This window comes from Anser cygnoides, chromosome 3 (assembly GCF_040182565.1).
Source record: "Anser cygnoides isolate HZ-2024a breed goose chromosome 3, Taihu_goose_T2T_genome, whole genome shotgun sequence".
Lineage (NCBI taxonomy): Eukaryota > Metazoa > Chordata > Aves > Anseriformes > Anatidae > Anser > Anser cygnoides.
The window spans coordinates 28,575,746-28,602,939 of NC_089875.1; the positions used below are offsets into that span (position 1 = coordinate 28,575,746).

General features: G+C 40.7%; 1 long non-coding RNA gene across 1 annotated transcript in view; it reads left to right on the forward strand.

Moving 5' to 3' along the window:
* Positions 1 to 16,392, forward strand: part of LOC106031477 (uncharacterized) — a 50,000-nt gene extending 33,608 nt beyond the window's left edge. The window contains exon 4 of the long non-coding RNA XR_010830153.1: positions 15,188 to 16,392. This is a non-coding gene — a long non-coding RNA (uncharacterized lncRNA). The remainder of the gene's footprint in view (positions 1 to 15,187) is intronic.
* The last annotated feature ends 10,802 nt before the right edge of the window (positions 16,393 to 27,194 follow it).

A 27,194-nucleotide genomic window follows, 5' to 3' on the forward strand; every position in this document is an offset into this window, starting at 1 on the left:
TGTAATCTTGTTTATACAGCATCAGGGTCATTTTAAAGCTAAGATCACACGATGCTAATTTGGCCAATGATTTTCACTTTCATTTTGGCAAAATGCCTTCTTTATGTCTAGGCACAGACATTTAAAGGCAATATTTTTGTGCAGGCTCTGCCAATAGAGTCTTGTAGTCAAGGAACACTTGTTAAAAAATAGCCAGGATTATACTTCCCAATTTGCCTTAGAAACTATGAATCCCTCTGAAATCTGCTGTGCAGATTCATGCATGTTGGGTTTACAGGCCTTTTTCATGTTGGCTGAAACTCCAGATCTATGCTGAACTGAACATGTAACGTGAATTGAAAAGGATGATACAAAGTAAGGGGGAGAATGGGAAGAATTCATTTTTCTGATATCTGTGAACAGAGAGAGCCCCTGCATGCAGCTATCTTCGTTCTTGACTAGGAAATTCTTGTCTTTGCACAATCCTACTAGAGCTTCCTGAAACACTGTGTAGAAATCAGAGGTCATATAGTATCTAGAGGTGAAAGGTCTGGAGCAATGTTCATTATCTCTTCTCTCGTTTCAAGCTTTGCAAGAAATACACCCCAAACTTCCCACATGCTGTCTTGACCTTTGTACATGCATGCAGCCTTCCATGCTGTGAGCGTAGTCACAAAGAAAATCCAGACTATGATCAGTAGAGGCAGTCCTTAGAAACAAATATTTTTGTTTTAATATAAATTAAAATATAGATATAGATAATATATAGATAAAATATAGACCTTTTTTCATATCTCCTTTTCTGACTTTCTACAGTTGTCCTCAAAATAGTGCTCTCTGAGAGAGCAGCTCTCTTGAATAATGTTATAAAGAAACATTTTTCTATAGGGAATTTTATGCAGAATTTCTACGTAGTTTGGGACAAGGCATCAAGGAAAACCTTGCTGATCTATATTGATGATCTGTTAGAGGAAACTGAGCTATCTTTTGCAATAGCAATCACCTTATAAACCACTGGAAAGAATCTGGTTATTCTTCATTCAAGTGTTGTAGGAGATTTAATGAAATTATCCTCATCACAAGACTGAAGAACCTTGTTACGCTATGCAAAAACTATGCTACGCCTTGAGTAAGTGATTCATCAGAGCAAAACCTCATCTATGTATCTACGAATAATGTGAAACAACCTGAACAACACAGAACCAAGAAAATGTTTTTACACCGTGAAAGACAGGTAGCATCAGATTCCATGTGAAATATCTAACATTTTCATAGAACCACAGAATGGTTGGGGTTGGAAGGGACCTTAAAGATCACCTAATTCCAACCCCCCTGCCATGGGCAGGGACACCTCCCACCAGACCAGGCTGCCCAAAGCCCCATCCAGCCTGGCCTTGAGCACTGCCAGGGATGGGGCATCCACAGCTTCTCTGGGCAGCCTGTGCCAGTGCCTCACCACCCTCTGAGTGAAGAATTTCTTCCTTATATCTAATCTTTAAGGGTATTTGAAATCCTAGATATGTATGCTAATCAAACCTGAATGGACTTTTATTTGAAGCTGCAGCAGTCTTCGAGAAATGAATAGACCTGAGTGAGGCCTCCCTGCTATGCGGCACTGACACAGCTCCATCAATGCTTATCACAAAATCTGTGCCATCTGCATGGGTCTTCTGGGATCAGGCCACGTTGGACCAAAAGCTGCTCTACTTTTTTCTTGCACCTCTGTGTGCTGATTTGATAAGATACATCACCTCTCCCTCAAAGATGTTGCCTTCCCACAGCCATAGTGCCATTACACAGGTCCTGAATTGCTGTGAGAGGAGCTTTGCGACCACAAGTGATGCTGCAGCAAGAAGTGGCCATAACTGGTCACTACAAGTGAACAGGGGCACGCTCTGAGTGGAAACGGCTGAACTAAGTAAGGGTTCATCAGAGAACCATGGCTAAATTTTCAAATGGTGCCATGCTGAAAAACACTCATTTAGCAATAGCTCTGAAATAACTGCTGAAGGAAGCAATAGGAAGATGGCACGTGGGTCCTCTGCCTTTAACAACAATGCCTGAGGAATCCATGGCAAGGCAGTGCTACGCAGGATGCTGGTGGGTTAGGTGCTGTATCCACAGAGAATTAATGATTATTACCTCAATTCCTCAAATTATTATTGTGTTTTACTCCCTCCATGTAATAAAAAGCTGTATTTTCAGAGTCTGATTGAGTACTTCTGAGCAGCTGGGTATTGTCCGTCATATATTCAGCAGAAAGGTTAATTGGTGCATTTTAACCAGCTTTTGGAGGATCAGGGAAGAAGTGCATATTAAGCTGTGTTTGTTTTATAACAGAAACCCAGACTCTCATCACAAAGTTGAAAATACCACTTGTAATTCCTGTTCTTTCAGCAGTGGAAGTTACCTGAGGAAATCTTTTTGTCTTCTTTGTTGTGTGGAAGAATTCAGTGTTTCTGTGCAATCTTGGTAAGAACCACTGTGATTAAAAGGTCTAGCTGCAGCCAATAAGAGCTTGCAGTTTACTCAACAGAGCCAGCAGTTCACTCCTGAATTCTTGGAAGCTGCTGTGATGACAAATACAAAGCAAAGCAAAATCATGCTGTCATTCTACTCGCTGAATGTAATGAACAGGGTTAAAATAAACAGTACCCTGTTGCTTACTGGGCCTTAATCCTGAAAGCACATATGCGTGTGCTGCAATTCACAACCATGGACTTTCCGACTAATTTGTGTAACACAACTTTGTGGAAATGTTTTCAGGATTGAGACCCTAAATTTACTATGAACATACTATGAGACCTAGTTATCTGCTTAGCTGCTCCGTGGTGCACGGGTGGTAGGATCTGTCCCATTATTATTGATTGCTTGCATTATTGGTGCGCTCACAGTGTCCTAAATGCTGGCCTTAAAAGGCACGGGCCCTCCTGCAATGTGTAATAGTCTGAAAAGGTATGAAAAAAGCGAAGGATGGGAAGGGAGTAAGGCAGATGAAACATGAAAAGAAAGCTACACACATTTCCAGTCTTACAATGCCTGCTGTGCCTTTTGCTCTGGCAGACTAGGGAACTTATTACAGAATGTCTCTGACTCTGTGAATGAGTAACAATTTAAAGATATGCAAGAAGAAACTCAGAATCTCAGCTTAAAAAAAAAAAAAAAGACTTTTTGAAGGCATCATTACTATCTTAGAAAGAATAACAAGTTTCACTCCTGATGATCTCTTATTATACCTGCCTACTTTTTATCAAGTCTCCTACCTTTCCTTCTTCCCACTCCCGAACATTCATTGCATAGTTATGATTTAATAGCTTAGTGAATAGTTCCTCTAAATGGTGTCCGTGTTTTAGGAAATATTATCTCAAATAGGCATTGGAATGGGCTGCCCAGGGAAGTGGTTGAGTCACCATCCCTGGAGGTCTTTAAGAGACGTTTAGATGTTGAGCTTAGTGATATGGTTTAGTGGAGGACTTGTTAGTGTTAGGTCAGAGGTTGGACTAGGTGATCTTGGAGGTCTCTTCCAACCTAGACGATTCTGTGATTCTGTGAAATTATACACCCCGATTTAGGGAGAACAAGAAGTAACCAGGTAGAGAAAAGAATAGTCTAAGTAAATCTTTGTGTCCCAGTCAACTTTAGCTCTGTCCATGAGTACAACTTCTAAAAATGACCCACTTTTAATATACTGAATGGTTTATTTTGCTTGGAATATAATAGATGCCAGTGAAAGAGGCAAGAAAGTGAATTTCTAATTGCTAAGTGTCATATCCATGTGTGTATGGATTGTCTGTACTTTCATATCGTGCAGCAGTGGCACATATAGTAGGAACTTCCAGTGAATGAATGGACTTGCAAGAATGGATGTGGGCAAGTAATAGATGTCTATGACAGTTTGATTCTGATGAGAAAGCAATATTCACATGTACAAGCAGAAGTAAGAGAGGAACCACTAAGCTAGGCTTTCACCAAGAAGCAGTTACACTGCTAGATGGAATCTGATCAATGCAAGCCTGCTTACAGGAAGGTTGGCATCAAAACACAACAGCTGAAGTGTAGCAGATGGCTAGATCTGAAGGAGATGTAAACAGAGGCTGAATAACTAAGCATTGCATTCTGCAGATGTCAAAGTTTCCAGGCTGTTAAAAGTTTAGTCTAAGCGCTCTCCTGAAAGCTCTTTTTGTTTTTGGCTACCTAAGCCCTAACTCTACCCACACGCTGTAACATATCATGTGATATCTTAAAGGCATCTGAATTGTCTGGTTTCCCAGCATGTGGTTGCTCCTGAAAGTCCATATAATGCAGATTTTCATTTCCCTGCTTCCTGTACATGGATCCTGCCAGTACCAGGTGCTTTCAGGATTTCATTTTCAGTAGCAAGGAGATATTTCAAAGGTGAGAAAGCTGACACTGATCCAGTTGAAGGACAAACAAGCATGAGGATGGAGTGGTTAATTTCAATTCCCTGCAGGTCAGCAGAATAACAGAAATGTCTTAATTCTGTTTTCCTCCTTCTTTCTTGCACATTCCTAGCTTGTTCATAGGGCCTGTGTATAAGGAAGGAGGTCTATACCTTGGAGAATGGCGGAAAATCACAAAGAAGGGCTGTGTGCAGGAGCCAGCTGTCCACAAGGCCAAGAGATTTCTCTGTAGTCCTCCAAAGAAATAAACAGACTGGAAAGCTGTATGAGTCAGCCCTGATCTGTTCCATGCATTTTGTGCTGCCTACTTCTTTTGTCATCCTCTCCCACTTGTGACTTGCACTTCTTTTCACATCACGCCTCTACTTAGAGCAGGCCACTACTTTGCAGATTATAAGCACCATTCATCTCTTTCAATCTTCCCTTAAAACACTCTGCCACTGAAAAGAAAAATTGTGAGATCTCTTCACCAACAATAACTGGGCTGTGCATCATGTTCTGCAAGTGAGATAGTGAGTTGTTCATTCTCAATGAGCTCTGTAAAGGGCATGTGCATACTTGATGCTGTATACACAGCAATATCTTCCAAAGTCAGGTAATTCAAACTCTTAGGGCAGATGTTTTGACTAGTCTTCAAGGAAAGAACAGCAAATGGCAGTGCAGAGGGAAATAATAGCTCATATGCTGAGCCACTACCTGGAAACTGATGCTAGGAAAATCATGCAGGGAGAACGTTGCTTTCCAGCTTAGGTGTAGTGAAGAATGAACTTCAGTGGAAAAATATTTTCAGAAAATTAACTCACATTTACAAGATGATTTTTAGTCTCTTAAGTTTATCTTTAGTTAATTGCAATTGTTTTTGATGGATAGGTGTATCATAAAGGATTTTCTTGCCTGATTTCCACCTTGCTTTGCTGGAATTCAAATTTCCTGCCCTCCCAACGTTGGGCTGCTGCCAGCAATGCAGTTTTATTAGCCCAATAGCCTGTCTCCAATCACGAGCAATGCCATGCTAGGACTTGTACTGGTGCTTTGTCAAAAGGTCATCGAACAACATCTCCAGTTTATGCTCAGCAGGAATCCTTCCCTCCTCAGGAATTAGGACCATTAGGTCTTCCTTTGTATTCTTTTGTCCCTCCCCATGGCATAAAGTTGAAATTATTGTCCATTTTCTTGAAGTATATTGAAGCTACATTCAGGTTACCCACCAAAACTGACTGAAGAAAGAATAATTTTAACAGGGACTTCATCTGGAACAGATGATCTCACACCAAGCTGTAAAGATATTTCTGGTACTGAAGGAGATAGGCCTTACAGAAAGAACAAAAGTTACCATGCTTCAGCTTTCGTTCAGCTTGCAGTATTAATTAAAGTGATTTGTTTCACTCTGGCAATAAAGCCTTAACTAATCTAATTCAATCTGAGTCCAAATGTCATTGTAGAGTGTAACCATGAATGACATTGGCCAGTTCAGTGACTTTGCTGGTAAAATTACTATTAAAGCTGACAATTCAGTTCTGGCATGTGGAAAACACTGTGTTATAGTCTGGGCCACAGATAACACAGGGAAATGAAAGACTACATCCCTGAAAGTGCAACTGCAAGATAAAGCTGTGCTAGTGTATGTGTAGACGATGGGTTCATGTCCACTATGATTTTAAATCCAGATCCACGTGGTCTTTCTTCCAGATGTCTGAGCATTTTTAAATGCTAAAGGAGAGGAGAAGTAAAATTCAGATCCAAATGGAAATAAACCCTTTTCAGTAAAATGGGGATGTTTGAGATGAGGTTCATATTCAACTCTGGATGAACACTCTATCTTCTCTTCTTGAAAAGAAGAAGATTTATGAATTATATAGTTAAAGCATTAATGGAGCCAAATAGAAAAAGCCAATGACTGTGAGTGTCTTTGAAGTTTGGGTTGTTTTCAGATGATGTATTTAATTCTGAATAATCCATTTCACCTCTTTCCCAAACATATCTCTTAACTTACTACCCAGAAAGCTCAGATACTGCACTGATGAACATCAGTAGATTTGAGAGATGAGTTTCTCAGATGTCTCTGGGCCTAGTTTTGTCATTTTTTATTCACTAACTCCCTGCTTTCCTCTCTACGTTTTCCATTGCAAGGCTTCCATTGTGAGCTTTCTCTGGCTTCTGGCTATGAAAACAATTCAGTGTTTTGGTACAAACTCAGTCTCTCAGAACTCTGCAGCACCCATTTAGGAGTTCTGCTCTAAGGCGCGCCTCATGCTCTCAGCTGAGCCATGAAGCATGAGAGATGCTGTGCACGAGCACTGAAAATATGAACTTGTTTTTTGGCCTCTAGAGGCCAAAATTTCCATTCCTTCTGCTACTGTGGGGTGAGTTCAGCACCAGCTAATTGCTGTCCCTTTCCTTAGAGAGGGTGGTGTTTCAGAGAACCTTTTTTGCAGTTATATATTAATGTACATACATATCTGTAAGTGTATGTATATATTACAGCTTGTTTGGATTCTTTTGGGGTAAATACTACTAACATTTTCTAAGCTTCAAGTGTGACTATTTGCTATATGCAAGGAAAGTGTTGTGACTGTTTAATCAAACAAGGAAGAATTTCCAAGCTGGTCAAAAAAAATCTGGAATATGACCCTGGCCAATATCAGATGCTTCAGAGAAAAATGTAAGGGATGCTATGGTATGTATTTCTGGGATAAACTGTACAATTATACAGAATAAAACAAACTTAGCTGCCACAGTTACTGAGTTAATATTAACCATGCATTGTAAGAACAAAAACCATGAGTAGAATCAGCTGGTAGCACCCTAAGTGATGCATGGAGTTTGAGGAGGTAACCATAGCTCATTCCAAACTTTCTGCTCCTCATCCAGATGTATCGCCTGCTTCAGTACAGCAGCAGGAACCTCACATACCTGCCACTAAGAGAACTGCAGGATTGTCCGTCTCTGCGTGGAGTCATGCTCCTGATACAACTATAGCTGTTTACAACGGCAGCTTTCATATATATTCTCATAAATCTTGTTCTGATAGTCATTTACCTGCTTCCATGTGGTGTGTCTTTCTTTTCAGTTTCTGAAAATCTGCAGCAGGGAAGTCTCTAAGAACAATCAGATACCGATATGTGCAATGTGTAATGAACTCTAAAACAGCCAGGAGATTATGCTCTGATAAACAGCTTTGTTTTAATATCCCTTAAAGAGAAAGTGATGGTATGTGACTTAGATCAGAAAATGGGGCTTATTCCCAGAGAAATGCCCCTTTCATGTCTTTTTCCCAGAGTTTCATGTCTGTGTGACTTGCTTTGAGCTTGCATTTGCACACCAGAGAGTGCACCACGCCTTCCAAGCCACACGCTGTCCTGCCGCTGGTCAGACTGTCCCCCAAAAGTGAATTGGTGTCCATCTGCCAGATATCAATCAGCTTGTAATGATTAACCGGATGAATTTTATGCTGCCTGCATAGTTCATCATCACACAATCATACCACCAACTAGTCACAAAGTCAGTTCAAAGCCAAAGCGTGAAATCAGTCACAGAGGACTGTGAGGCGTGACTGTAAGCCTGGTTCGCTGTCCTCTTCCACTTTCCCAGGTCTTCAGCACTTTCAGTGAGAGAAGAACAGAGGCAAAATAAGCCAAACAGGTCTCTGGTATCTGCTAGATCTGAAGTCACTCTCCTACTGGGTATTTCTGGACATGGGCTGTGAAGAGGCAGTGCTGCCACACCTATTGTATTTTGGGTTATACGGTGGTGAGCTGCACGGTGTCATGGTGTGCATTTCTCCTTTTGGCTGGCAAAGCAGAAAAAACAACCGTTCTCTAAGTTTCTCCTGTGTCCAGAGAATCAGATATCCAGTGTTGAACATATGTCATGTTAGGAAAGCACCTCTAAAGTATTTATAAATAATATCGTTGAACGAGTAACTCTGAACAACAACTCCTTTTTACTGAAAAATTAAGAAAGCCAAATTAAAAGCATGTGTCTGATTTAAAGAACAAAACCACACAAAACCTGAAAAGCATCTTTGTATGTTCCATTTAAATGTTTGGAGGCAATTCTGAGACAAGGATCTAAATTTAGTGAAGTGATTCAACAGTTACATTAGCCTACATGATACTAGCACTAACTTGCCTGGCAGAGAGCCAGAGTTGCAGGGCCAGATTGAGAGGTGCAAGGAAGAAGACTTGTTTGTCTTCAGGAAAGCAGTGCTAGCTACTTTCATTCCTTTATATATATGATATATGACTAAAGTGTGTGGAGAAAGAACATAGCAAATAACTAATACTAAATGCTCTGAATTTCTGACTCGTTGACATCCAAGTATTTCAAATACTCTGCAACATCAGTGAAGTTGCAAACTTCATGTAAGGTAGGTCGGACGTTTGTGCAAATAAGTATGCTGTAGTACAGCAAAATTAAAAGACTTGCCCAGTATTTCTGAATAAGTGAATAATTTCTTTGAAAGTGTGAAAGGTTATCCCAAGACATTAAGTTTATTAAGTTAAAGATATCACTAGATTTATTCAGTGTAGAAATTTCCTAAGTGACAATTCATTTATGCTTTCCTTCTGACCTCACCTTCCTCCTTATAAATTAATATTTTGCTTGGAAGTGTGGCCTGCTGAATAGCTCTTTCTGATCAGCAGGACACTCGTGAAATTTCCAAGGCTTTTTGGGATCTTCCCTGGTTCACCTCAGCTGTGATCAGATTTTTCAGCCTTTTTGTGACACTGGAAGTCTCAGCACAAATGTCAGGTCTCATCCTTAATCAATGAATCCTTTCAAAAGCAGGAAGGAAAGGTTTCCATTATCATAACCCTGGTCTTTTTTGGCGAGATATATCAGGAATATCGGTGCTGTTAGATGACTGCAGCAGTCCAACATCCTGCATTTTTGTAAAAGGGTGCATGGTGCTGGGAAGCTCTGGACGTGTGGCAGGGCTGGCTTTCTGGTTCTGGAAGGACTTCAAGTGCGGAATGGGCTTTGTGGCACACCACTGTGCCCTTGGTTATACCAATCCAGTTATCGACGAGAAAAACTGTTAGCATTTCTAATTCCAGGACACTTTATCCAGACCCTAGGTGCCTTACCCTATTACGTTATTAATTTCTGTCCCAGCTTTAGACACTTTCACATGCTGGAGACTATGCTGGTTTGTAATTGCTTTATTAAAAGTGCAGATGAAAATCAGTTAGATCTGTACTACTGACTGCAAATGAATTTCACTTAGAAGCTATTACAGTTACCAGCCCCAAATTATCCTCATCCCAGCTGGAGTGGTGCCTCAGTCGCAATTCACCTTTTAAAATGTTCTTTGTGTGGATAAGTCAGAGAAAAAAAGAACCTAATTGGCCTTTGTTGTAATTTTTATTGGTGCATTTCCAGTGGATCTTTTTGTTTAACATTACAACAGAGTAAGTCAGAAGCTTTGTGTAAATCAAAGTAACCACTTGGATTAACATTAGTGCCACAGAAAATGGAGATAAACCCTCGGGGGGAAGATTCAGCCCTTGGTTCGTGCAGAACCAAGTCACACAAACACTGACAAAAGATGGTGTCTTCCCCAAATTTTTGGTAGGTTTTCTGCTCTGACCAGGGCAGCTGCGGCCACATCTCTGGTCTGGCATTCTGCATGCCTTGGTCCGGACGTGCATTGGTGAATGCTGTGAAATAGCTTAAGAACGTGGACATCAGCCCAGAGACACCTCATGAGCATGTTTACCCCATTGCACCAGGTCTACCCGTTCTCGATGTTCTTTGTGCATAGGTGACTCTCCTACAGGCTGCACAAACCCTACAGGGGACTGATCCTGGAGGTTCTTTGCACTGGGGAGGCCAGTCGAGTCTGAGAAAGGTAAGGAAGGCTGTCCTGAGTCACCAGCAGTGCAGACGACAGCTCCGTTTGTCACTCTTCTGCATGGGTACCGTGAGGTGTAGATCTCTGATCCCTAAAATGGAGAGGAACTTAAATTTCCAGGGAGTGCTCAGGATACTCAGCACTTCAGTTGCAGTAACTTGAGGGTTCAGTCAGTAATACCAGCCTTCAGGCACATGCCCTGTTTTGCTGAGAGAGGTGGGAGCAACTTAAAGAGCGACAAGCGCAAAAGGGAGGAGGTTGTGTTTCGGGGGCACGTTGTAAGCCATCCTCTATCACCATGTGACTGAAGGGCTTCAGAGGTGCTTGGAGCCTGCAGGGTCTGTGTCACACTGAGACAGGGAATTGATAGCGGACACACCACAGCACCATTTTATTACTTACATGACTTCAGCAGCAGAACATCTCACTCACAGAATAGGACAACTGTGGAAAGAACAAGGGGGGCAAAAAGGCCTGGTAGCTTGCATTTAACTCATCAGCCAACTAAAAAGCTTGTTTGCTTCCTTTGGAGGGAACCATAAATTCCTGGCAAGTCTGCCCACACTGGGTGAAGCAGAACATCAGCAGTTCTGCTCTGAGCACCAGTGGCAGGAGAAGGGTTTGCAATAGGGATGCAGATCTGAGCTGTCCAAAAACAAACAAACAAAAAAAAAAAACAAAAAAAAAACAACCAACAAACCAACCAAAAAAACAACAACAAAACAAGCTCTGCACGAATATAGCTGGGCTTTGGGAGCAGATTTTCATTTCACTACAGCGCCATCCTTTCAGTATCATTTTATTCCGTTGTTAAATGTGTTACATTCTCCTCAGTTGTTCCTTGATTTTTTTCAGTTTAGATCAGCTCTTACAATGAGGTTATTCTGAAAATGGCGGCATTATGTGACCCATGGGTGCTAATTTCCATATCTAATTATTCAGTTTACAACCAAGTAAATGGACTGTCTTGTTGTATAATCTTGTTATATAAATTTCATGCTAACCATCAGTCATGGCATCTCTGCTCTTTGGAGCCCTTTGAGCCGCGACAGTTAAGATACACCAACTTCTGGCACACCAGAGGGCCGTGTCGCTCTCTTCTCGTTTGTCAGCTTTTGAATCCTCAGCCCAAGCGTGTGTTTACAGTTCTGGGAGGACACACGCTTTGGGACAACCTCAAAGTCATCCTTGTCACATTTGGCAACCCACTTTAACCACTCCCCCACTGTACTCCTGTGTTTTCCTGTTATCACTTAGTTTAACGTGAGGCATTTTGTGATCATATGCTTATATAGGAATACATTTTTTTGAAACACTGTTTGGCAAAACGCCAAAGCCATGTGGGTAGCAAGAACCTGAAATTGCAATGCTAGTTTAGGTGTTTGGCTTCAGGTATTGGCGTTTCTCATATACAAAGCTTCTCCAAATGTTTTGACGCTGTGACAGCAGCTCTTCTCTCAATAAAACAAACCCAAGCACAGAGGGAACTGCCCCCCTTTAGGGGAGGAACTAAAATGATAAGGCCAACTGGGCTTCACCCCAGTTTCATCAGCACGCACCTCTTCTGGCTCCACAAGATTCCATTCTCCTGAACAGCGCTCGCTATCATTAGAAAGCTGGTTCCAGCAGCAACCCCTTTCTCTGCTGGAAAACCCACACATTTCAGGTGTAATAGTTAGGTTTTTGTTTGTTTGTTTTGGTTTTGGTTTTGGTTTGGTTTGTTTGTTGTTGGTGGTGTTTTTTTCCTCCTCTCAGAAGTGCTGGGGAAGTTACTAGTGGCATAAGATTTTAGGGAATTCTTTTTTCTTACAACAGAGAAAAGGTCTACCAGTCCTCTCCCCCATGTCAGGACCATTCCTTGAGCACATTAATGCCTTGGCAGGTAACAGCTAACGCTTCCCGAGGTGTCCAGTTAGGAACAGGGTCTCACAAGGCTTCCTGTGAGCAAGATGGGCACCTTTAGAAAATGCTTCAGATCTTAGGTGGACCAGCTCAGTCTGTCACTTACAGATAACCCAATGCAGACATGAGGGTTACTACTTAACCTTCCATCGACTGAAATATTTGCCTACAGCTAGGTGAGATGAATCCAGACTGAAGACATTACTCAGTTATCAACTGTGCAAATTTAGCCTGGATCTCAAACTGTGATCTCTCCAACTCTTGTACTGTTAGTGACAATAGAAGATGTCAAATCGTTCTTCAGCTACAACTTCCTGTGGATGGTTTCCATCTCTGGTTAGGCTAATGTCAGTCCACTGAAGCTACTGGGTAAATGAGGTTGCAGAAGCATAACTGGGTGTGTATACACATATATTAGTTATGTATAGTACAAATAATAGAAACACAGTAGTAATCCTCCTGGTGATACATGAGACAGAGGAGAATCCAATTAATTTCTCTCCTCATTGTGGTTCTGCAGAGCTGCATAAAATAAATAAATGTTAATTTTGCAATTAAACAAAGTGTTTGATACAGTATACACAAAGGAACGGGTCTGCCAAAAATTGGTAGCAGTCTTATTAAATTAGTTTCATAGCACAGTTATGTTAGTCTATTAGTCCAGTAGAAAAACTTTTTCAGGACTCTTCCATTTTACTTGCTAAGACTGGTTGCATTATATTGTACTTGCAATTATACCTGAGAAGATGCATGAAATTAATCAAAGGTGAATAACAAAACTTGTTTTGTTTTGTTTTGTTTTGTTTTCTTCTTCAATGTGCTAATATCTGCATGAAAGGCTTCCAGTTCAGTGCTCAGTAGATTTCCACAATCCGTGCATCTCTATTTGAACAAGTAACTGGAATTATGACATCCTACTGTACCTAAAATAGACTGGACTACCAAGGGGAGGTGTCATGAAATGACATTTAGTAAAAACCGTTCTCTGTTCCATAGCACAGTTCCCTGCAGTGTCCTTCATGCCAGTTATTGATCAGATCTTCACTCAATGCAGAAAGCCGCTCTTTCAGCCCATGCTTTAAATGTAATAATAAAGTAGGTCATTGATTAACTGGAAGTATGACAGACAACTCCTCCAGTCAGGTCCTGATGTACTGTAAATCTTGGGGGAGGAGGGCAAGCGATGAATCAGTGATGTGAAGAGAAATAAAACCCACAGGTTTTTGTCTTCTGGGAGGACTTCTCGCAGCAAAATAGTTGGTAGCACTACCGTCAGCCAGTTGACAGCTATACAAATTTGCCAGAGAAGTGTTTTCAATTTCCAAAAAAGGAAGGGAAGAAACAAATGTATAAGAGGAAATTCACATACCCAGCTGCACTACCTGAGGAATATTTCAGTTTGCAGACAACTTGTATGGGCTACCCCTACTTTTTGAGGAACCTGGTCTGGTGGGATTTGGCCTTATCCTGGCTATGCCGAGTACAAAGTTCCTCTTCCTGATGGATATTTTTTTTTCCTCTCCAAAATTGCTCATCATGTGCCACAGCTAGAGTTGCTAGATGTCAAATCTGCTCATCAATCAGTTCAGAGAGCAGAACAATGTTGGCTCAGCACTATGCACTGTGACACCCAGCAGCTTTTACGTGCTCGTGTTTGATGCGATTTTTTTCCTAAGCATGTATCATCTGCAAGTTCTACTGCTACCTCCTCACTGCCTCCCACTTGCCCACCGAGTAAAAGCTAGCTCAGCCACTTACATATTTTTTGTTCCCTCCAGACACTAGCACTACCCACAGTCAGTCTACATGAACATATTGGCGTGCGAAAAGAGAAAATAAAACAACTGGCATTTATTTAGTTGTTTTTCAGATACAGCTATGCTCTGAGGACCTCGTCATCACCCACGCATCTCCAGCCTTTCCGTCTCCTGTCCCTGTCTCCAGTGCCCTGCCCGCTCCACCCCTCTGCTCTCCCTGCCTGTAGCTGCAGCAGCCTGAGCCGAGCAGTGGCTGTTGTCAGAGGTTTAAGGGGGGAAATTATGCACGGGAATTAACTCGAATAGCATCCACTATTTTCAGTCAAGTTTACATTTGTTTTTTAATCAGAATTACACAAATATATATACATATACATACATACAGTCAAATCAACATATAGACCTGTAAAACACTGTCAGATCCCCTACTGCCCTGCATTTTGTACGGTCATTGTGTTTGTGCAAGAAAGCTCAAAGTGATATTAAACATTGCTAAAGTACAAGGGCCACTGTCAACGAAAAAGCTTAGTAGAATTCTGTCATTGTTCATTTTTGCTTTTAGAAATTTGATTTTTTTTTTAACAAAACAAGTAAAAAAAAGATGCTGAATAATAACCTAACATTGTGTGTTAAAATAATTGTTTTAGATAACAAATTAATGAAAAACTTTAGCCCAATCTGTTGCTCCGGATCTTGCTTCTTTCCTTTCATTCTCTCTCTCCTTTTGATTTGAAGCAAACACTTGTACCTGATCTTGACATGCAATTTATCAAAGCTAGAAAATGTAACAGTAGGTCTGCATGGCAGAGCTGAATGTTTGGTACTATCAGCAGCTCTTAGCTAGTGATTACCTAAATGCTGCAGGCATGAAAATGATGCTCTAAATTACATTAAATGAAGCAGCATACTGGAAAATGACCAAGATTACTCAGCATTTTCATCTTAGGAAACCCTCCTGTTGCTAGAATAGAAAAAGCCTTTACTAGTCGCTTTGTAACAGGGACACAGAACACGAGCTAAATTCATCCACAGTTATTTATACAGAATGATATCATAAGTACATTCAGGAACTACTTGAATGAGAAAATCAACACTATGTAAAATACTACAAGGGCTATGCCTAGTTTTAAGAATAAGGCCCTAAGCCCTTGGAGTAAGCCTTCCTGAAATCTCGTAATGCCATCCCACTACCCAGTCATGGAGGCTGGAGTTGCCTCATCCAGAGTCCCACCTGAATTCTTAGGGCACTGACATACCTATTTCTTTTTCAGATGCCTATTCAGTGTCTGCGTAGGTCAACCAAGGAGCAACTCAAAGAGATACTAAAGACTTGGACACAAGTCTAGCTCTCCTATTCAGATGGCCTGAATGAGAGTGAGTAGAGGTTGGCTTCAGCTCTCATTTATGAGACTGCTACAGCACTCAGGAAGCCTCCAGCTTTCATTTCCAGAACAGGTGTGATGCTGAGCAGGGATTGTGGCTTCTTCATGTGGCAGAGGAATTCACTCTTAAATGCACTTGAAAGCATTTAAGGGAGGGAAGGAAAACACCTGTGGTTTTCCTACTTGTAAGCCTACTCATTGGATTACTCACGAGATCTCCAGCTCCACGGGTCTGACTTGAAGTTTTCAGGAGTGAATCCATGAGCATCAATTTTGAGGTTTCTTCTGGGAGAACCTGTGGTGAAAGAAAAGGAAATTCCATATAGCTCCTCCAGGCTCTGATAGAAGAGGAGTCTTCCCTCAAAGGTAACTCAAGAACTATTGTTTGTTATGTCATTTGCTGCAGCCAGATATTAAATCATCTTTGACAAATCCTTTGTTTTATACCTGTTGTATTGTTACCAGAGTGGATTTCCCCTACTTTCAGCAAGTTTGGAAAGTTGCTCTTCAAAGCTTATGTAAATGTGAGCTTCAGTAGCTGATGGAAAGCATAAGGAGATGGGGAATTTGCCTCGTTTTTATAGCTTAAACTACTGTTCATCAACCCACTTTGGTTGTAGGGAGTGTAGAAGAAAGAGTAATGCGTCAGAAGACTGAGAGCAGCTTCCAGTAACATTTGAAAATGAGTTTATGAAAATATGCACTGCTTTACATTTTTTTTGTATAAAATACATATTAAAATGTACAAAGTATATTGAATATTGACATTTTGTGGAAAGACTGTCTAACGAGAATATATTCCAAAAAGATAACTATATGCATGTATGTGAGTATATATTGTGTACATATATATTTACAATAATCAGTTTATCTGCAGAAAACATTTTCTAGTCTCTACAGTTTACAGCAGCAAATGTCCTACAAGATTTCAGTTTGGGTAAATTATTTCACTTGGGTTAAATGCTGAAGCCCAAGTCCAATATGAAGGTGCCTCTGACACTCACACAATCCTTTGCCCTCAGAGCTTCTTGTGAGGTCTTCAAGGGGCTCATGTACAAGGTGTGCCTGGGGCCACCTCTCCTAATGACACTAATTCACTCATGAATTCAACAGGATTCACAAAACTGGCATTTCCTCATCTGACATCTCAAGGACCATAATTTAGTAGACAAGTTCTAAATAAGGTTAATGCCTTACAAGAAATACCCAGAGGTAGCAGCACAAGCAGCACAAATGTACCCTCCTTTACTTAGTGTATGAGTTAACAGAACATCTACTTCACAGAATAATAAAAAACACAAGTTTTTACTAAGACTTCTGCACAAAGCAGCACTGAATGAATGACAACATTAATTGTCTGAAATACTAAGTAGATGATACACAGACAAGTTAGCTAGGAAAAGAATTGATTAGTAAACCAAAACACAATAGTTAGGAGTAAATCCAGGAAACATCCTCCCTTTGTGATGAATCAGAGGACAAATTCAGAATACATTTGCTAAGCTATTGGAAGAGCAGGAAAAAAGAGTCTGCAGTTTAAAAACAAGAGGCTAAGCCATTTCTGTTTACACAGATTTTAACGTATCTGATAGGACCACGGCCTTTGTTTTGTAACTAGATTAGCTGATGTGAATCTGGCTGCATCTGTATGGCATCACTGTGATAAGTGGGATCCAAATGGATGACTAACTCTAGCAGCGGATTTTGTTTCCAGACCGGGGTGCTAGGTGGTCAGCCGGCCAAATAGCTCTATGTGAATGCCCTGTTCTGTTCGCTAGACTGTAAGTGCAGCCATTTTACTCGTCAAATTTCCCTCATCTTAAGCAAAACTAAAGAAAAAGTAAGTATTAGAAATCCTAAAATGAATATAATAAGTAGTGGGAAAAAATGTATTTCCTGTGGAGCCATACAATTATGGAGCACTGGGAAATATACAGAATGGCATACTAGAACAGAATGAAACCTGTTTTAGAGGAAAATGAAATATAAAGAGTAAACCATTTAACTTTTCCATGAAAATTAAGAAAAGTAGAAGAGGAGAAAACAGGAATAGTTTCAGCCTTAAAAATCCTTATCTATATTACATTCAGAAGTCTTTCTATAAGATATCCCAATTAAAAAGTCTTTCAAGAACAATATTGACACTATTTTGTTTATTACACAGTTGGTGATATCAGCTAAATAACTTCATTTGTCATAGCATCTTATTATCCACTTGAAATTTTGAGTGATGGAAACAATTAAAATTGGAAGAGAGAAAAACAAACTCTGCATGTTTCTATCAAGTAATCAGAAATCCACCTGAAAAGCAGGTGTTGCTCAGTTGTCAGTCAGTGTAATGCAAGTATGTAAATGTTGTATTTACTATGGACTTGCAACCTGAGGCTTTCTTAGAGGCTTTTCACATTTGTGTTAGTTTTGCTTAATGAAAATACCAAAATAAAGAGGGATTCTTTTTAACCTCACATGTTGAGCTGAGGACACCTACAATATTTTAGGAAAGTTGGGACTGTCATTAATGTCATCTAGACAAAAAGCAGGAGGATAGCATTATTTTGTTACTGTGAAATGTTTCTAAATGTACCTTGCAGATTCGTATAACCGTAGGATGGTATGTCTGCTGATGACTCATGCTGACTCACCCACCAAGCCAGAATTTACTGAGCTTTCTTCTGTGCCCACACACAGTGATATGATTTCCAGTCTGAGTGAATTCTTTAAAATTTAATTTAGTAGGCTTTAACTACAGAGACAGATACACTTCTTCAACGGTTGCCTTAATTTGTATTTATGTCTTATTAAATGTGTGTTCAGATTATGTTTTGCAGAATCCATTGAAATCAATTTTTAAAATAATCTGGGTAAGTGCAACTGTACTCTCTGAATACGGAGGTCTGTCTGAAAATGGTACAGGTATATAGAAACGGTGATCATTTACTGATGCTATGGACCTAATGGCCTAATACGTAACCACTGCCTTTTTGCTGTGGTTTTAGCAGTAGTGCCTCAACTGTGACAAACCTCTAGGCTCTTAGGCAATGAATAATTAATAAAAAGGTGAACTGACCTGATTGTTTTCATCTTTAAGGCTGAAAAATCATTACTCCACCAAATTCAACAGAATTAAATGGTAAAAAACTAGGTGGAAAAGCAATTCTTTAAATGCTACTACAAATATCTTCAGAGTGATTTTACTTTTTCTGAAATAAGTAGAAATAGTATGGCAGCCTTTACTGGCAACATGATTAGTCCAATTGTTTGTCTCTCTCTGAGTTCTTGTTAAAATCTGATGTGATGTAGCAGCCTGAGAAGTATTTCTTGTTGTTACAGTAGAAACTGCAGGGATTGAAAAGACAAATGCCAGTGAGATTAGCTCTTGGAACCGAATAAATACTTCTCTACTTTCTTGGACTCTTTCATACAGAGTCATATATTTGTTAAATCGGGATTTATAATAGTCTTATCCTCACCCTGGGATTCTTTCCCCTCCACACAAAGACTAAGAGGAAAAAAAGAATTGCTTGGACTACTGCCCCACAAATTGCTTTTTAAACTCTTCTGACAAATGATTAATGAATGTTCAAGCAACAGAAAATGAGATGAGTGAATGTTCCCCCAAAAGAACACGATCCGATGCTTCAGTAAATTGATCAAGGTCTCCAGACTTTACTCCACCTTTGCAGTATTCTGATATGAGCAGTTCATGCCCCCAAGCCTCATGCTCTTTCTCTGGGAATTTGTCATTTCTCAAAAGTATGTCAGCTTTGACAGTGTGATGGGGCTGTGCGTTTTATTATTTGTGCTCCTGCAGTCAGTCAGGCATGATTCCTAATCTGCATGAGTTCGGCTATGATTCTGTCTTCTGATCTCTGGGATTCACTAAATTGCCCTGTCCTCTGAATCTGAAAGTGCTGGATGAGTGGACACTTTGTCCCTTGTGGTTTCTGCTCCACTGACTTTCTTGTACTTTGGGTATAGAGTCCTTTGTTTTTCTTTTGGAAAACAAAAATCCCAGACTTGAAGTCTTTAGTCACACCTTCCTGCCTACATCATTGTTTGCACAGGACTTTCTTGTAATTCTGTCACTAGAATTCAGAAGTTGTTGGTTTTGTGGTTTGAGTTAAATGTGCTCGAAAATAGAGTGTAACTTCTTCTTTTCATTGCTTCAACCCCAAGCAGCCATTAAGATTCTGTATATAGTAAGGCACAACATAAGGAGAACCACACAGTTGTATTACAAGGTTTGAACAGAAGTTGCAATATGTGCTCCTCCATCAGTCCCTGCATGTTTTGCCTGTTAATGTTCCTCCTCCTGCTCTTGCACTGCCAGTCACAGCCAATGTTTTATTTGAAACCATGATTTCTACCAGACAGGCATGCACAAAGGACTCAACCCTGCTGAACTTCTGTGAGAAGCTCCCTAGTAGGGATGCCCAATTCTGAGCCTCCACACCTCTCGCTCAGAGCAAGAGTGGGCCATATACTGTGGTCCATCCTTTGCTGCAGGACACGAGACTTTTCTAGAGGTGCCTTAATTACTGAATAAATACAACAGGTTGCTTACAGCAAGTTTCCCACCCTGAAGAGATGAGTGCTGCTGAAATGTAGGAACCGAGAGTAGATTACTATTGCTGAGTAATTCAGATGCTGTTAATCCCCTTCCTTCCAAGCGGTGCCACAGACCTATGAGGAGAAAAGAGTGATTACTGGCTTAATGGTTGTGACAGTAGCTCGTTTCTAAAAGCCCTCTTTCTCCAGCGGCCCTGGTCTTTCCCCTGTTTTATTGCCGGATTGGGAAAAGGCCTCTGGACAGAATGGTGGTAAGTAGGCCACTGCCACTACCAGAGCGAGTCATTTTGCCTACAGCCTATTCCTGTGGGCTACAGACAGTATAAATAAACCTGGAAGTCATAGTCACTGCAGACTGAATGCCCCTGCTCTTTTCGATGTCTCTGTAAATACCTCATCTTCCGTTCTTTTACTCTTGATTTGCAAAAACACAGTGATAATGTAATACCGATGTGGTAGTAATTGAACAAAATAACATGGTTTTTCAAGGAGGGAAAATTCCCAAGCCCCATCTAGCATTGCAATTAAGTGGTTTATGGTGTTTCAGCTAACACTAGCCTTTCCTGGATAAATATAGACAACTGAAAAGCCTGTATCCAAAGGTCTCTCTCTATCTGAATAAACTGTCACGGAGGTTTTCTGTATTTCTATAGCTTATATACTGCCTGGCATCCAATTTTAAGAATCGTATTGTGTTATGATGGTGCCAGCAGTGTGTTTGGAAGTGTCCAATGAGTACGCATCTTTGCACTTGCTACACTTCAGTTGTGGAGCCTCTCTTATTATTTTTTTTTCAAATACATTATTACAAAGCTGAGCATGATACCGTTGAAGAGCTTTGCGCAGTAGTGCTCTCAAGTGCCTGTTGCCATTCTTTCTTTTCCATCTCTCACCATTTTGTTGTTGGTACACCATTTTGCAATGGAAGGTAATATTTACATGTCTTGAATCTTTTTTTTAAAAATGCCAGATATTCACCTGGCTCATCCTGGCAGTCGAACACTGTAGCTCCCTGGGGTGCCCTTGCTTGACTGTCTTGGAGTTGCACACGTTCTTCTGCCTCATGCCTCCGTCCCTGCGCTACTGCATCCTTGGGAGTGCCAGAGCATTGTGTAACCTCCAAAAAAATTTAACCTGAGCTGGGTACCTGCAATTATACAATCTGACGTGTTCAACAAATACCCACCTGAACAGATTTCTTCCCACACTGCAACACTGACTCTTGCTACTTATTAAGAAAAGCTTTAGTTTCTGAAATTTCTCCCAGGCTGTGGGTATCCTAAAGGTATGTGTACCATCTCATTCATTTGGAACTGATGCTTCCTCAGAAGTCATGCCTGGTGTTTGCCATTGTTAATTGAAATCATTTTTACTAGGCAAAATTAAACAAGTAAAAAAAAAAAAAGAGATTGTACTAGCAAAACAAGGGTTAAGTTTCTGATTACAAAATGGAAATAAACTTAACAAATGCACAAAGAAAATGTGTAGAAACAAGCAAGTCCAATTCCAAAATGTAGTTTGTTAGTCACAATAGGATTGTGACTACGTGTAGTCACATAGGATATCTCTGAGGCATAGCTTGTCTCTGGGAGCCAAGGGGATGGTACAACTGCATTCCTCTTTTGGGTTTTTGCCTGCCTCCACACAAAGTACCAGGGACTTCCCTCACTGCAAGGGAGGATAAACTTCAGAACATTTCTTCAGACCATTTCACTTCCCTTGCTTCCTTCAGCTTAGAGAAAAATCTAATACATTGTATGGGAGTTTTGATCAACCTGAGCTATTTATATGAATGCAAATGAAATCTGTTTGAGCTTGACTAAAAATGAATCATCTCTGATACTCAATGATCCTTTGACACACTGATTTCCAAATTTAGATTTACCTTCCTGCTTAGAAAGTCTGTTGAATTACAATTTGATTTGGGTCTCCGCTTCCCAGACACCATAACTTCTATTATGAAATTTCTTTTTTTTGTCTTTTTAAGACCTTATACATTTCTTATAACAAAAATATCAACTCTGCATCAGATTCTAACCTCACAGCTCGTGAAAAATGGATGAGTCTTCTTAGAGTTCACACCTGAGACATCATTAATACTGATGATCAGTTTAGGGTTTGCAGCATTTTCAAATCATTTTCATTTCTCTCATTTTTTCACTTTATTATTTCAGAGGTCTTATGCTATCATAGTAACTTCTAACTCTAATTCCCTTAGCCACAGTTAATTATAGCTATTCCAGCAGTTTCTCTGTGTTATTTATTCTGGAGTTTCTTGGTACTGACAAGGCCAACGAGAGATCTTTTGGGGGCTCTTTCACTTCCAGAAATGCTGCTTTTAACATGTCAAGTCCCATCACCAGCAAGATATTTCTGTTTCATATTTGTACTACAGAGTGTAAAATTCATGAAACTGTGCTCATTTCTCTGGAGTTGAATGTACACATTTTAAATGCAATGTCGTTTTCTAACTAGTTTTGGATTATCTTTGAAATTAGGCATTTTTTTTCTAGCCATTTAAAATACACTTATTTAGCTGGGGAAACAGGTAGCCTGTTTAACAGGTACGCTTTACACATTTCACTGGCTTGGTTGTTCTATTGGCAGAAAGGCACCTTTGCAATATGCTTGTCTTAATTGGCAGTCCTTTGGTGGAGCATGGGAGCAGAGTTCATAACATTAATTGTGCAGAGACATGCCTATTCTTATTTTGTATTTTCTCTGATAACTGGAAACACTAATTTATTTCTGTGTTTCAAGAACGCTGCTAGATTTTTTTTTTTTGCTTAGAGGGGAATCCATCCTCTACTTCTTGCATGGAGTGTATTTTTACCAACATTAGTGGTACTCTGGCTTGAATTGAGCTGAACCCAAAGGCTCTCATCATGATGCTAGTTTCCCTTTGCCGAAACAGGAGGGAGTCAGAGCACTCAATGCCTCGGAGGAAGTACACACCATACTTAACGTTGACGCTATTACTATGGTTGGCATATTTTGACCATCTTATTTTTCTCTTTGATGGTGACATACAGTAAAGAGTGAACATTATCTTTAAGCTGCAATCTGATCTTACTGAGCTTTAAGTGCAGCACAGGGCAGTGGATTTTCTCTTCAGCAACAACACAAACAGCAGGAGTTCTGGAAACTGTAGTGGCAACAGCAGCTTCTGTTGTGACAGTTCTCTCGTAGGTCACCATGGTGAGAATGTATCTGAGTGTTAATTTTCTTTTTTTTTTGTGTGTCCAGATGCTAATGTAATTTCTAGAAGCCAGAAGAATACCTTATATAAATTAATATCCTTATCATAAATGTTCAAGTGGATATGCTAAAAAGAAATATACACATTTTTAGGACAGGTTTAATAGACAAAGGAAGAGTTAACAATACTTTCAGGGCTATATACAGCATATTTACATTTAAAGCAGTTGTTCTTTCTGCTGGTATATCTGACAAACAACAACAAAAAACCACTGTTAATTGGAAGAACTTACTGAATAAATAACAACAAGGAGTCTGGCCTACATTCTGCTTTGCTTTTCTCTGTGCAGATTCATTACGTGATTATATGTCTTAATATTAAAAACCCATTTTTGACCTGTGGGTACTGCAAGACGATGCAGGGGCCCTACTTGGATTCAGCATGCAGAAGGCAAAGCTCCCTGCCCCGAGCTCAGGATTGAAATGGCCCCAAAGCAGCTGAGCTGGGCCACTCTGCTGGTCAGCGACAGCACCTAGCAAACCCTCGCGTGAAAATGCAGGAAAGGAAGAATTAACTATTTTTGTAACAGCTGCGGGGAGGGCTCTGTTTGGAGTTAGCGGTCCTGCCCCCAGCAATCCGGAGTGCAGCCTGTTGTTCTTACCAGGGGGGCCTGCTGCTGGTGACTGACAGAGCGGCCACCCAGAGCCTCCATTAGCAAGCCCACAGCCAGTCACGTCTGCGGCCCTGGCCTGCTGGGCTGCTTCTGGGGCTGGATACCAGCGAGCACTGCTCAGGTGTGAGAAGATGTCAGAGAAACAGAGGCCTTTCCTTTGCTGTGGGCTTACTTGTATTAGCTTGTTTTATTTCTTGCCGCCTTTCTTTTCTACTCCTGAAATTAACTACCCAGAGCGTGTATTCATCAGTTGCACACATCTATAAATTACTCAGTCCCTGCTGCAATTCAGTGCTTTAGGAAAAGGTTCAGTGACCTGCTGGACACACGTGAAGTTTCTGTCAGAAAGACTTTTCACAAAAAGAAAAAACCCTCTCAAGACCCGCTTTGCTCATCAGTGTGTTTCAAGTGTTGGATGGGGCAGCCCTCCATACCACACAGTCTGGTTGCTGTTGTTTTTTTCACCCGGAACAATGATGAGTCTCGTCCATCCTTGTTTAACAGCCAGGCTGGATGCCCTCACCAGAAATGTCCTGAAATAATACAAACCGTGCTCATAAATCAGCTTGTTCCTGCCAGATGCGTTGCCCATCCTAGGCAGCTTCTCCTTGTCAGAGGAGGTGAGAGGGGTGTCTTGCAGCCCCCACCTCTCGCTGGGGCTCCACGCTGCTCTTCTCCCTCCAAAGTGGAGGGAAGGAGAAACCATGGGCAGCACGACTGTGGGAAAGTATTCCTAAAACGTCACCAGTTTTATGGAGCCGCCCTCCCAGGCAATTTCTTCTCATAGTCACAGTAAAGAAAGGTGAAACAGTAAATTCAGAGTAATGGTGATTCCCTATAAAGTAGAAAGACGTTACAGAGATTAAGTAGGAAGCAGTTAACCCGTTGTCATTTGTTTTCTGTCAGAGACATTTTTAGGACAGAGATGTAAGTGGGCAGGAAAAGGTAGCAATGGAATTGCATGGACGAAAATATATCTAAGTTAAAAGCTGCGTATTTCAAAGATAATCCCTTCAGATGGTGTAATTTCTTTTTGAATATCATGTTTTACGTTTTGAATTTTCATTAGAATGGTGTCTGCTGTAAAATGCCGTCTCCATACAGCGTTTGAAAATTGAGAGGATACTGTTACCAGAAGTGGTGTATTTTATGGAGCCTGAAAACAAGCTTGCTTGCCAAACTTGATTGACTTCTTCAATAACATAAGCTTAAAAGATAAGAACATAAGTACTTTACAGTTGATTATGCTTAAGCTTTTGAACTCTCTTAAAGCATTTTAAGCTCTCTTCAAATGCTTCAGTCAAAGGGTAGAAAAAGTAATCCAAAGTCCAGATAGTCAGTGAAGAGCCAGACAGGGCAGTAATAATGATGAAGGCACATTGGGGGTGATGGGTGAGAGCAGGCTAAGGAAAAAATGGTGTCCTAACGTCATAGTAGAGTTTAGCGAGATTTTAGGCAGAAAAAGGAGACGTCTCAGAGCAAAAAGTTTACAATACTAACACTACTCACCTACCTCCCGTGCTACCTACATTCATTGACCTCTGAGCTTCCCTGCAGCACAGAGGAAAAGCACAAACATACGCTCGTGAGTGATTGGTTACCAACCCAAACTACTGCTTATCAGCTGGGACACTAGCGGAGGACAAGGACAGCAGCTTAAACTAATACATTTTATTTCAGCAGCTGGACAAGCTGAGAGCACGCACGCAGGCAGTTATTACAGCTCGCCTGTGGAGCAGTAACTTATTAAGCCATGCTAAGTCATGGCTTAATTACAAACTGGCTTGACAGCTTGTGGCTGTCTGTCCCTACCCAATTTAACAACACGAACAAAGCTGAAATGAAGGCAACAGAAGTAATCATGGCACATCAGCCCCTTCAGTGTGTTACATCTCGGAGCCAGCTCATGGCTGCCTGCGTGGAGCTCCAAATAAGCACTTCCACACCGCCAATTACGTGCCTGTGTGAAGGCACCTAACCCGTCGCCCAGCCACGTTTAAGATTGCATTCGGCATTCTAATGCTGAAGCTGAATGGCATCCCCTATCACGCTCTAATAAACGAGAATATTCCGTCCTTCTTCATCATCTTGAAGTGATGAGCACCCAGTTGCTAGAGGAAATTTCTGATATTGGTCCCCAGCGATCTTGCTTCTGTACCCCTGAAGTTAGTAGCATTTCAATTTCTCCATCAGTTTAACTGTGTATGGTTTCCAGGTTCTCCTTACTGTTGGTACCTCCTAGCACTGGGTCAACTTTATTTCCTACCACCCTCTTGTGTCATTAATGAAAATATCTAGGTTTAAGCCCCAAACTGATCTTTTACAAAACAAACCAACCCCTTCTTTACTCAAATACTTCACCTCTGATTAGTTTATTTTGCTTTATCCTCTATGGCTGGTCCATTGCCTACACTAGTCTCTGACACTACCCTGCTCCACCATCTCCCCCTTTATCTAGAAGGTGAATGATAATATCAAAGAAAGATATTAGGTTAATCTGGTCAGGTCCACCGGTTGTAAACAAGCATTACTCTTCATCCTCTCCTCCTACACCTATTTTAAAAAGCTTACTACGAGACAAGTGATTTCCTTTGACGCTGTTTCCTGACTTCTGGAATGGGCATTATCTATCCATTCTTTCTGCCTAGAGGCTGTAGTCTGTGCTTTACTTTCACCTTACGTGTGATACTAGCGATTTCCTTTCCCTCCTAGCTATCAGCCATCCTGTCCTCTAGCCTCATGTTCGGCATCACCATCTCTACTGAAAATTGAGATAAAATATGTGTTTAGTTTTAGAATTAGATGTAGAGTATCTCTATTTCCCACTCTTTTCCCACTGGGAAGCAGCATTACTTCTTTCCTACAAAGAAGCTGGATAACATCTGGCTGTTTTTCCAGATATCATGTGCAACGTCTAAATCGACCTGATTTTCCAGGTAAATTCTCCCTTCATTTTCATATCTATTGATGTCGAAGATCTTTCGTGAACCAGACATTTTTTCTTTTTCTGTTTTGTTTTTATGCTCTCTGCTTATAATTCATACCTCTCCCTTGCAGCCACTTCTCTCCTAGTTAGGCCTTGAAGCCCCTTCCCGTAGCCCTTTTTGCCTTGTGCATGATACAGAATCACAATGGAATTAGCAACTTTGATTTTAAGATAGTTAAGGCTTCTTCCGCATCCAAATTTTTTATTCCATTTTACATGAGCTGGTTTTACTGCCAGGTCCATTCATTTATCAAGTCTGCTTTTCTGAAACTGAGAATATTCCTCTTTTTCACCTCTACCTTTTGTCACGCAATTTATGATCAGCTACTCCAGGGTTATTATCTACAGTCAGGCCTCTGATGGCATATTCCTGAATCATCAAAACACTTTACTTCTGGTGACAGTTTGAAAGAGGAATTCATTGAGTACCACATCCAAGAATGTTTGGCCCAAGCTACGAGTAGCATTT